The sequence below is a fragment of the Pteronotus mesoamericanus genome, unplaced genomic scaffold (assembly GCF_021234165.1).
Source record: "Pteronotus mesoamericanus isolate MK-2021 breed Mesoamerican mustached bat unplaced genomic scaffold, CSHL_Meso_final scaffold_54, whole genome shotgun sequence".
Taxonomy (NCBI): domain Eukaryota; kingdom Metazoa; phylum Chordata; class Mammalia; order Chiroptera; family Mormoopidae; genus Pteronotus; species Pteronotus mesoamericanus.
The window spans coordinates 50435539-50449185 of NW_026555321.1; positions in this window are offsets into that span (position 1 = coordinate 50435539).

Here is a 13647-nt window from a genome sequence, read left to right on the forward strand (position 1 = left end):
AAAGCCTGACTGCTGAATACAGAATGGCAGCCACAGATAGTAGATCCCTGGCTAAAGGGGATGCAGAGTGGGCTAGAGACAGTTGAGGAGAAACTGGAGACTGAGGCTTTAGGGAGAGAACAGAGAGAGTAGATGGCAGAATACCAGTGCTGACTCCTCCTCCATATGGTAGCCGCCATCTGGCTCAGGCAGTCCACTCACCTGAGTGGCAGCAGTGTGAGAGGACCCAATGATCCCACCCCCATGAGGGACTCTGCCTTGTCCTGTGCTGCCTAAGCCTGATTGCTGAGTGCAGAGTGACTAGATTAACAGCCGAAGGAGATGGCCATAGAAAGTACATTCCTACAAGTCTCAAACAGACTGCATAAGGTCAGAAAGTGTCAACATCTGACATCAGCAGAAGCAGATCCAGAAAGAAAAAACACCAGCCTCCTACCATAGAAGTTCACACCACAAACTCAGGTAGTCAAGACAGATCAATTTAAGAAGCAGAAGCTAAAAAGAAGAGTCTCACAAATAATTGCTAGACAAAGAAACAACCATCAATTGAAGGGAAAGGAGGCATCCCCAGGAAGAGAACTAAATGAAATAGAGGCAAGTAAACTATCTGATATTGAGTTCAAAACAATGGTTGTAAGGAAGCTCAATGAGCTCAGTGAGCTCACAGAGAATTACAGAAAACTACAGGGAAACTATGAGGAACTTACTGCAAACTATATCAGCATGAAAAAAAGACATGGAAACTATCAATAAGAGGCAAGAGGAAATGAAGAATACAACTTCTGAATTGAAGAACACAGTAGAAGGAATCAAAAGCAGACCAGATAAAGCAGAGGGTCAGATCAGCTGGAGGACAAGGTAGAAAAAAAGCTCCCAGAAAGAGCAAGAAAATGAAAAAAGACCAAAAAGAAATAAGAGGCATTTAGGGAAATGCAGGACAGCCTGAAAAATGATAATATCCATATAATAGGGATACCAGAAGGAGAAGAGGAGGAACAAGGGGTAGAGAACCTGTTTGAAAAAGTAATGATGGAAAACTTCTCTAATTGGAGGAGAGAAAAAGTCACACAAGTCCAGGAAACCCAGATGGTCCCACTCAGGAGGAACCCAGTGAAGCCCACGCCAAGACACGTCATCATTAAAATGGCAAATATCAAAGACAAACAGAGAATCCTAAAGACAGCAAGAGAGAAAAAAGTAGTAACATGTAAGGGAGCCCCAGTACAGCTAGCAGCTGACTCTCAAAAGAAACACTATAAAGGAGAAGGGAATGGCAAGAAATATTCCAAGGAATGAAAAGTAAAGGCCTGCAACCAAGACTGCTCCACCTAGCAAGGCTCTTGATTAAAATGGAAGGTGAAATAAAGGGTTTCACAGACAAAAGAAGGCTAAAAGAATACACCTCCACCAAACCAGTATTGAAAGATACGCTTGACAAAGATGTAGTAAAAGAGTCTATGAATACCCAGTTCCTTTCTCAGTCACAAATACTTGATATTACCAATATTTTAATACTTATTAATCTGTTTGTGACAATGATGGGTTATTTTAGTTGTTACTTTATTATTTGTTGAAACTAAACCTGTTTTTGTATATTTCTTGCCTATTTCTATTATGTTTAAAAAGCTTTAAATGACTTTTTGGTATTCTTTATCTATTTTTTTGATTAAATGTTTGTAGAATTTTTGCCCTAAAAAAAGAAAATTATTAACCTTTTTTAAGTGTGTTGCAAATACTTTCCTATTCTATTCCTTTAAATTTTTTGTATTTATATTACCATATAGTCTTAAATGTTTAATCTGTTCATATTGTCAATATTTTACTTTATACCTTCTGGGTTTGAATATTTTACTTCAGGTTAAGAAAAATATTTTTTTGTATATTCCCCTAAAACTCCTTAAATTTTACATATTGATTTTTGACTCACCTGAATATTTTTTGTATAATGTGTGAAATAGGGCTCTATATTTGTTTTATTTCAAATAATAGTGCTACATGCACCTTATTTGTTGAATAAGCCTCACTTTCCCCTTTGATTTAAAATGTCAGTTTCATCATATATTACAATGTTAGATGTATAGGGTTGTTTCTAGAATGCTCGTTTTATTTCATTGATATACTTGATTATTTCTGTGCTGGTGTCATGTTTTAATTGCTGAAACTTTATAATGGATTTAAATTGTTTAATATTTGATAATCGATTTTGGCACTTAAAAAATAAATAAATAAAATCAACCTGCATTTAGAAAGAAAGAAAGAAAGAAAGAAAGAAAGAAAGAAAGAAAGAAAGAAAGAAAGAAAGAAAGAAAGAAAGCAAAACTACTGCCTTTTGCAACAACACTGATGGAACTGGAGAATATTATGCTAAGTGAAATAAGCCAGTGAGTGAAAGAAAAATACCATATGATCTCACCTATATTTGGAATCTATTCAACAAAATAAACTAATGAACAAAATAAACCACAGGCATGGAAAAGGAGCAGACTGTAAGTGACCAGAGGGGATGGGGAAGGAGGACAATGGTGGAAATAAGGGGAAGGGACTAGACAAAGAACATGAATGAATGACCCATGGACATGGACAACAGAGTGGAAGTGGGGGGTGGGGATGGGATGAGTGAAAGAGGGCAAAGGGGGAAAAAATTGACACAACTGTAATAGAATATACATGATTTAAAAATAAAAGAAAGAAAAACATGAAGAATGCCAGAGATGTATATTATAAATACAGGGAATGAACAGATGAAGTATAAGAACTTTCCAAAAAGCTATCATGATAAGAAAAATATGAACTATAATTCTTTCAAACTAAAATTAAAAGGAAGCAGTGACAGGCAGAGCATCTCATTCATGGTAGAAATGTAGACTCCTCCTAAACTGAGTCTTAAAGATGTATGAGAATATAAGTACTTTGGAGTCAATCAAAACTCTAACTGAATCTACCCTGGACTTTTAACCAATGTGAACCATGAAATAAGCACATAAATTATGTATGTAAGAGTGAAGTGAGGGTGTGGATATATGGAAATTAAAAATTGAGATTATTATATCTGTCAGAAATTAGAACTCTATGCCAGTTGGTGATTTGCCTTAAGCTCCTCTCCCTGAGAACTCATGTAGCAAAAGAGGCCAGTTGTTCATTTTGACACCACCATTTGCTTTTGGTGGACCATCTAGAACAGGGTTTTAGACTCAGTTCTACATTGAAAGAAGTAAGAAAATGGCTTATCTCTTATCCTTGAAGAAGCCTGTGGGTCACCAGGTGATATGTACAGCCAGGAAAACTTAGTTCAATAACCAAATTCTCCTTTATGAAAGCAGCTTGCAGAAAACTCTCTGCTAGGGGTGATGTGAGTATTTTATAGGGGTGGCTTCCAAAGTCTACAGGGAACTGGCACAAAGGAACCTGGCTTCCTCAGTAACTACAAGGTCCCTTAAAAGAATAGACTTGTGCTTGAATGATTTAAATGATTAGACAGGAATCAGTTCAGGCAATTTTCATGGTGTCAAAGGCCTAGGCGCACAGGAACAGACTTGCTCCAAAATGACATTCTCATCTGTTTTCTCCATCTCTGATCATCTTTAACCCCCATCCTTTCCTAATTCCTGGCACCATGTGCTTTCCTGACTTTCTAAGTGGTGGGCTTCTCTACAACATGGCTCTTGTAAAGAGCCTGTGATTCATTACAGAAGAGACTGAAATTTGGATAATTCTGCAATGCACCTGTTCTTAACCAATTTCATGCTTTGCTTTCACCCACTTAATGTGCATGGACAATTTCTTGAAGGTCTGGGGTGAATTTGCATATGTTGGGGCTGCAGAAAATCCTCTGGGCGTAATATCAGTGACAACAAACATTTACCTGGCTACCCAATACTTAATGGAATGACAGATAAACTGTTTTGGAAGAAAATTTGGCAACATTCACCAGCATCAGGAAATGTTCATAACACTTGACACAGCATTAACGCTTTGCTTTTTAAACACTACTTTAAGGAAATCATCCATGTACTGAGAAAAACTATATACAAAAAGATATATATTGCCACATTTTTATGATAGCAAAGAAATGGAAATATATCAAATTGCAAATAGAGAAACTGGTAAGTAAAAGCTGATATATCCATTTGTGGAAATGAAGTGGTTTTTGTCAATGCTAGTTATTAAGACCAGGAAGAAAAATGAATAAAATCACTTAGACAAATGTAAAGTGAAAATTTCAAAATAAAAAGTTAATTGTATGTATAAATTATAAATATTAATAAGTACACATGATAAACTACAAACGGGAACACATTAAATCATTCCTATAAGAGTTTTTAAATTGTGAGGAGTTGTGAAGCTGCTTTTATCTTCATCTTTTATTTTCTAAATGTACAGTCTTGTGAGTGTGATTTTTTAAAGAGGGCTTTATGGAAATATAATTCACATGCCATGAAATTCATTTTTTAAGCCATATGATTCAGTGATTTTCAGCACAGTCACAGAATTGTACAATTATTATTACCCAGAACATTTTCATAATCCCTAAAAGAAATGTGGTACCTTCATTAGCCACTCCTCGTTTTGCCCTTCCTCTAATGCACAGCAACCACTCACTGACTTTCAGTCTGTAAGGATTTGGCTATTCCAGAGATTCCATATAAATGGATTCAAACAATACAGCCTTTGAAATTTAGTTTCTTTCATTTAGCCTAAGGTTTTCAAGGTGCATTCATGTTAGAGCACATATCAGTACTTAATTCCTTTCATAGTCATAGAATATTTTATTCTATGACTATTCCATATTTTATTTATTCTTTTGTTACTTGATGAACATTGTGTTGTTTTCACTTTTTGGCTATTATGATTAGCTTCTATTCAACTACAGGTGATAGTCTTCATTTATTCTGGGTATATATCTAGAAATGGAATTGCTAGGTCATGTAGAAACTATGATTAACATTTTTCAAAAAGTTTTAAAAAATTGTTTAATTACAGTTGACATTCAATTATATTTTATATTAGTTTCAGGTGTATAGCATAGTGTTTATACATTATAATTTATAAAGTAATCCTTCAATAAGTCTAGTACCCACCTGAAACCATACGTAGTTATTACAATATAATTGACTATATTCTCTCTGCTGAACTTCACATCCCCATGACTATTTTATAACTACCAATTTGTACTTCTTAATTGTTTCACTTTTTTCATCTGTATTCCCACCCCTTTTCATCTGGCAACCATCAGTTTGTTTCCTGTGTCTATGAGTCTGTTTCTGTTTTGTTTGTTTACATTGTTCTTCAGATTCTTCATATAAGTGATATCTTATATGTGGAAATTCTACCTGGTGGGAGCTACAAAGTGATCCATGGTTGGTAGCTACCTGTGCGGGGCCTGGAAACATGTGGGAGAGGTCACACTACAAACCAAGCCTGGTTGCCACCAATATCAGGCCTGAGACCACTCAACAAAAGGGCACCTTGAGATTAGCTGCTGCCATCCAACTACCTTTAAGGCTCAGCCTGAAAGAGCATTGGACGGTATCTGAGTTGGTTGATGTGGAGTCTTGGGTAATCCCCAGGGTGGGTTGAGTGGTGGTCAGAAAGTTAATGCAGATTCAGATTTGGCTGTGTGAGAGGATGCCTCAACACAGGGAAAATAGAGACTGTCCCTCCGGTCCTTGATCTGAAGCAACGTGACTCAGTTTCTCTTTGTATGTCTCTGGTACCCACTGAGCCACTGTCCCTCCACCAGAGCCCAGAGTGAGTGCCTATAAACAAGTGAGTCTGTGCATGCGCTCTTTAAGAGGATGTTTAGGTTTCCAGCAGCCTTCTGTCTCACTCGGATGGAATTCCTGCTGATCTTCACAGCCAGCTTCCTGGGAGCTCCTCTTCCCTTCACCAGTGCCCTGAGCTGAGGAGCCCAGTGTATGGATGGGACCCCTTCCTCCTCTGGGGGAACCTCTACAGCTGAGATATCTCTTGCAATTCTCAACCAGCATTCTTGGGTTTAGGGCCAACCTTTTTGTATCTTTACCTTTTCTGCCAGTCTTAATGTGGTTTCTTCTTTATATACTTAGTTTAGAACTTATGTTCAGCCAATCTTCAGGTGGCTCTTCAGGTTGGTTGTTCTATAGTTTAGTTGTAATTATAATGTTGTCATGGGAGGGGTGAGCACAGTATTTACTTACTTCACCATCTTAACCAGACCTTTCTAGGCCTAACTTTTTTGGTAATCTGCCAAACTCTTTTTGAAAGTGGCGGGAGCATTTTACAATCCTGCCAATGATGTGTGAAGTATTCTAATTCCTCCATATCCTTGCCAACGCCTGCTATTGTTTGTTCTTATTTTTTAGACATCTGTCTGTGTGTGAAGTGTCATCTCATTGTGGCTTTGGTTTGCATTTCCCTAATGATTAATAATGTTTAGCATTTTTTCATATGCTTATTGTTTATTTATATGTCTTATTTGGAGAAATGTCTATTCAAAACCTTTAGTCATTGGGATATTTAGTTTTATCATTGAGTTATAAAAGCTCTTTATATATTTTTTACAAGTCCCTTATCATATACGAGTTCTGCCCAGAAGAAGTCCAGCCATTATTAATATAACAAGAATGGTTTGCACAATATTCATGTAACCTGGCAGCCAAGAAGAGTGGACCGGAATGCCCATGCATGATCAATAAGGACTTCATTTATACTAGTCAGTGGGGGCAGTAATGCTGTTAAGTGAGCATGTGTATGGTGTGGCCATCACATTCAAAATGACTGAGTGACTAGAACAATGCATCAAATTTTGTGTTAAGCTTGAACATTCATCTGCGAAAAATATTCAGATGATTCAGAAAGCCACAGCTATTGGCAAATGGTGATTGGCGGCTTCATCAAGACAATGTGCCCACTCACATCATGTCTTGTGCAGTTTTTTGGCAAAAGATCAAATCACCCAGGTGACTCAGCCCTTCTACAGCCCAGATTTTGCACACTGTGACTTCTGGCTTTTCCCAAAACTAAAATCACCTTTGAAAGGGAAGAGATTTCAGACCATCGATGAGATTCAGGAAAATATGAGGTAGCTGATGGCGAATGGGAGAACTGTGTGAGATCCCAATGTGTCTACTTTGAAGGGGACTGAGGCATCATTGTCCTATGAACAATATTTTTTATATCTTGTATCTTTTTCAATAAATGTCTCTATTTTTCATATTAAATGGCTGGATACCTTCTGGACAGACTTTGATGATTTGCCATGATTTTTTCCATTCCAGGGGTTACATGCATGGTGTCCTTTGAAATCCAAATATTTCTAATGTTGATAAAGTTCTAATGAAGTTCAATTTATTTTTTTCTTTTGTTACTTGTGTTTTTGATGTCATAGTTAAGAAACCATTGCCTGATCCAAGGTCATGAAGATTTATTCCTATGTTTTTTCTAAACTTTTTATAATTTGAGCTCTTAAATTTAGGTATATCATATATATTTTTTTTGTATGGTGTGAGGAAAAGGTTGAACTTCATTATTTTGTTAGTGGATACCAAATTTTCCCAGGACAATTTTTTGAAGAGATTATCTTTTACCCATTGAATTTTCTTGGCACCCTTGTCAAAAATCAATTGACCATAAATGAAAGGGTTTATTTCTGGACCTTTGATTCTTTTTCATTGATTCCTATTTCTAGCTCTATGAAACAGCACATTGTCTTGAATACTGTAGCTTTATAGAAAGTTCTGACATTGGGAAATGTGAATTCTCTAGCTTTGATCTTTCTAAAGATTGTTTTGGCTTACTCTAGGTCCTTGCATTTTAGATGAATTTTAGAATTAGCTTTTGCAAAAATGGCAGCTAAATTTTGATAGGAATTCCATTGAGTCGGTAGGCAGTTTGGGGAAGTATTAATATTAACAATATTATTTTTTTTTTTGTGAACCTGGAATTTCTTTAGATCTTTCTTAATTTCTTAGATTGATATCTTGATACCTTTCAACATATAAGTTTTGTATTCCTTTGGTAAATATATTCCTAGGCAATTTTATTCTTTTTAATGCTATTGTAAATGCAACTGTTTTCTTAATTTAATTTTTGGGTTTCTCATTGGTAATAGAATTACAATCCACTTGAGCTTGTATTTTATAACCTTGCTGAATTTCTTGAATGTATTGTAAAATAAAAATGAATCATTGAGCCCTGGCTGGTCTGGCTCAGTGGAGTGAGTGTCAGCCTGCAAACCATAGAGTCAATGGTTTGATTCCCAGTCAGGGTACATGCCTGGGTTGTGGGCAAGGTCCCCAGTAGGATGTGTATGAGACCCAACCACACACTGATGTTTCTTTCCCCCTATTTCTCCCTCCTTTCCCCTCTCTCTAAAAATAAATAAATAAAATCTTTTTTAAAAAAATGAGCCATTTAAAAACAGGAAAGATTAGCATCTCTTGCAATTTTATACAAAGGACGTGGATACTTTGGGAATCTCCAGTGAGGTCTAAAGACATTCACTATAAATATAATGCTCACTGGCATGAGAAGAAAAATATCAGAACCCAGGAAGCTTAAGATTTTGGCAAGATGGTGCACTCAGCTGGTGTGTCTAGAGAAAGAGGGTAAAATATAATATAATTTTGTGCTATTTTTATGCCTTCACCTTAATCTGTATGTAGAAGCCCTAATCTTGAATGTGGTAGCATTTGTATGTGGGCCTTTAGTAGGTAATTAGGTTTAGATTAGATCATAAGGGCAGAATCCCTATGATGGAGTTAATACCCTTGTAAAGAGAAGAGACCAATTTTCTCTCTCTTCACCATGTGAGGACATAATGAGAAGATGGCTATCTATAAACCAGAAGGAGGACACTTACCAGACACCAAATGTGGTGGCACCTTAATCTTAGACTTCATTGCCTCTAGAATTGTGAGAAATGTTTGTTATTTAAGCCAAACAATCTATTAAATGTTGTTATAGCCTCCCCAACTGACTATGTATGACTATTTGTTGGTTTATGGTTGATATTTTAAGAAAGGCAAATCCCTGAGTACAGAATAAACAACAACACAGATTTTAGAGAATCAAAGCACTAGGCAAGTAAGTTGATCCTGCACTAACACTGAGATTTCTCAACTGGTAGCAGCTCTCATTTTCTGTTCTTATGGCATTTAGAGCCAAACTGAGAGCTGCTACCAGTTGAGAAATCTCAGTGTTAGTGCAGATTTGGTTCATGCATGGCTTCATGCATGGATTTGGTTCTCTCTCCTAAGCTGATCAGGCCCTAGGACTTATTTTCTGTTCTTATGGCATTTAGAGCCAAACTAAGTCCTAGGGCCTGATCAGCTTAGGAGAGAGAACCAAATCCATGCATGAAGCTGGGCTCTGGTAGAGTATAACTCCAGTGCAAAGAGGACTAATAATCTCTACCCACTAGCTCAGGGAAGGGATAGGGAGCTTATTTCTGTGTCCTGGCTTGAGTGAAAAAAAAGTTAAATAAAATCCCTTGGGAGAATCAAAACTCTGAACTTTCCTAGGGATCTAATGTAAGGCATGGTAATTATAGTTTTCAATACTGTATTATGTACTTGAAAGTTGCTCTGAGAGTAGAGCTTTCACTACAACAACAATGACAATATGGTAATTGTGGGAGAAGAAGAAAGTATTAACATTTATTGTGGCAGACATTTTGATATACACACACATACACACATATATGTGCGTGACAGGCATATATGTGTGTATATGAAAATTACATAGTGTTTTATGTCAATTAAATCTCAATAAAACTAGAAAAAACCCAATTCTGAATTTACAGCCCTTGTGGATTTAGAGTGTAACTGTTTGCTACTCAAGTGGAACAGGTAATTACAACCCCATTGTAAGTTTTTCAAGTAGCAGAAACTTATATGGCTCAGTGGCACCCCTGTATTATCTGAGAAGGGACCATGAAACCCACCCTGCAAGGGCATTTCAATTGCCCAGGCCACATGGGATTCACACACACATACACAAAATAAGCCATATTGAAAACCAATATATAACCATTCATAACAAAGCATAGGGGAAATTGACCCATGATGAGCAAAACTCAGCAAATAAAAACAACAACAGAAAAGAAATGGAAGAATTAGCCTCATGAAGACTTCTGGTAAATCTGTAACAGTGACAGTAAGTCAAATTTACTTATGAGTAAAGTGATAAAACAAGAAGTAGAAATCAAAAGGAAATGCACAAATAAGTAATAAGAATACTTGTAAAATAACTCAGTTAAAGATAAGAGAGCAAGCTTTAAGCAATCTGGAGAGAATGAATTTGTGGTTTGAAGGAGAGGCTAAAACAATCTGAGCTTTGAAAAATATATCTCTGTTAGCAGTCCTGTTTTAGTTATAATATATTAGGAAACACAATATATTTTTTTGGTAAATGGCATTTTACTTAAATACTGACACTCTTATTCCTTATAACTCAAACAGCTATATTTCTTTAACTGTTAGGAATGAGTTCTATAATTACAGTATCATAATAGATCCTGGATCAGAAGTCAGAAAAGAATAACCAGGTGTTATGGCCACTTAGTTCCTTATGCTTTGGCCATTCCATACTGCTGACGGCTTCTCCTCATTCACTATAATGTCCCACTTAACTTCAGCATTGAATATCATTGGCTGAATCAAATCTATTCCTTCTTGCTACTTTCTATTTAAAATAACAAGTAGGGCATAGATGGTGCTCTATTTTTTTAAGGCTTTCTTCTTTTAGAAGCTGGTACAATCTCCCAAGTTGGAAACATATTCAGGTTTCCAAAGATATTTCTTAATTTCTTAGATATTTCTTATTTCAGATATTTTCATATTTCTACAATTAATGGAATTCTTCAGTGATGGTGATCTGTGTACAGTGATTTATAACCTTTATGGCTATTCAATTATTTGTCATACATTTCAATAAATCTATTTTACTTTTCTTGTACTGTGAATGCTACCACTTTGTTTCTTATCCTCTCTTTCTCTTCAATATCATTAAGGTCATTTACTCTCTGGTCTACTTAAAAAAGAAAAAAAATGCTGACTATTCTTTAAGAAACTGTGGTTGCTTATGAATGCATAAAATGTATCTTTCCTTTAGAGAAAGTTAAATCTCTCAAATGTTAATTATTGGACAACCTTTTAAGCTAATCCTTGAAGAGGGTTCTCAGTATTCAAATTTTCACTTTACTTTCTTTAGAAATATTCCTATAACAATTCAAATTAATAGTTCCTTGGTGTCACTTTATATTTTACATGAGGACAAATATATTATTTTTCTTTAAAGGATGACAAATTCCCTAAGAATTACAATAAATACCTTTTCCTCCACATTCTGGATAATTTTCTTATTAGAAACCCATGCGCAGAAAGTAATTATGTACCAATAATTGAACATTTGGATATTGCAAATCTAGCTATTTGGAATTAGATTTGCTGAATAACATGTTTGCTCCTGGGGGCAGGCAGGTCAGGTATTAGGAAGCATTTAGCAATCTCCCCTGCTGTAAAATCATGAAGTGTAACTAACCTTCCTATTCTCAATGAAGTCCTCTCTTAATCCAACTAGAGGTGGTCTTATTCTGTCAGAGAAGAGCCTAGGTCTTCATAAATCTTTCTTTTTTGGGGACTAAGACTATCAAATAGAGGCACCTGCACAACGATGCTACAATTAAATGGAGTTGTTCTGATTCTTTGTTTTAAAATAATCTGTATGAATGATACATCAGATAGAGGTTTGATCTCCAAGATATATAAATAACTCACTCGACTCTACTCCAAGAAGACAAACGATCCAATCAAAAAATGGGCAAAGGACCTGGGCAGATGCTTTTCTAAGGAGGAGATACAGAGGGCCCAGAGGCATTTGAAAGGATGCTCAGCATCACTAGCCATCAGAGAAATGCAGGTCAAAACCACCATGAGGTACCACCTCACACCGGTCAGAATGGCCATCCTAAACAGATCCACAAACAACAGGTGCTGGCGAGGCTGTGGAGAAAAGGGAACCCTAGTCCACTGTTGGTGGGAATGCAGACTGGTGCACCCACTGTGGAAAGCAGTGTGGAATTTCCTCAGAAAGCTGAAAATGGAACTGCCTTTTGATCCAGCGATTCCCCTGCTGGTACTATACCCTGAGAACACCAAAATGCCAATACAAAAGAACCTATGCACCCCAATGTTCATAGCAGCACAATTTACAATAGCCAAGTCTTGGAAGCAACCTAAATGCCCATTAGTAGATGATTGGATCAAAAAATTATGGTACATATACACAATGGAGTACTATGCAGCAGAAAGAAAAAAAGAAGTACTAAACTTTGCAACAGCATGGATGGAACTGGAGAGCATCATGCTAAGCGAAATAAGCCAGGGGGCGAAAGACAAATACCATATGATCTCACCTATAAGCGGAACCTAACCAACAAATCAAAGATGCAAGGAAAATATGACCAGCAACATTGAAAGGAAAAGAAATCAACAGAGACAAGAGAGAAGGCGGGGGCAGGGAAGGGGAAGGGAAGGGGAAAGTCAAGGAACATATAGCAAGGACTCATGGACAAAACCAAAGGGGAAGAGCTGAGGGAGGGAAGGTGGGAGGGGGCAAGGGAAAGAGGTGGGGGGGAGGCAGAGACAAATGTATTTAAAAAGTAAATTTAAAAAAATTAAAAAAAATTAAAACTAGGTCACATGATGCAATCTAAAATGCATTATATTCAAGATTACTAATAAACACATAGATATCTGTCAAAAAAAAATAAAATAATCTGTATGAAGAACTTCCAGAATGACAGAGAAAGGGCCTCTGAAAAATCTGCTCATCCATAAAAGCAATGAGAACAATGACAGATATTGTCAAAATCAACTTTTTCAGAACTCTGAAAATTAACCAGAGGTGTGCAACAAGCAAGGACTGTTGGGCAGGAAGAATGGTGGATGCACAGTAAGAACAGTGAGCTTTGTGGTATTTTATCTTGTCCTAACCCCAAACTTTGCACCTCAATTCCATGATAGCCTTTAAAAACAACATTCTCACAACCAGTGTAACTGTGAAAATTGGTAGCCTAGCAGTTACTGAAGGGAATATAATGGGCTTACAGCTCCCCAAAAGCCTTATTCATAGAGTATTTTTTACATTTGACCTGTTCGGCAGCTCCCTGAAAAAAACCAACTTTCAGGGCTCATATTTATTTAAACTGAATCAGAGTTTGCTCAATGCAAACAACCTTCTCTCTTGGACATTTGTTAGAAACAACCAGTGGGAATTATTTAATTTTACAGCTGTCTGAGGTGAGATATCAGTTAGGGCAACAAAAGCCTAACCAAAAAACCAAAAGGAAAAGTAGAGAAATGAGATGTCCATAGGAGGTTTTGAAAGTTCTGATAATTCAAGAGGATACAGAAGACCACAGGCTGTGTAGAGCTATATACATACCCACAAAAGACCTTAGATGACACTAATCTCTCACCTCTAGCTGACCATGAGATCTTGCACAACAGGAAGGAAAGGATAATCCAAGGTTGTACACTGCCTGCAATGAAGGGTTGTACACTGCCTGAAATGAAGGATTGTACGCTGCCTGCAATGAAGGTCTGCCTACAGAATTCCTAAGCAAAGGCTGCGAGATTTATTTGTTCAAAGAACTTAAGGAAATTT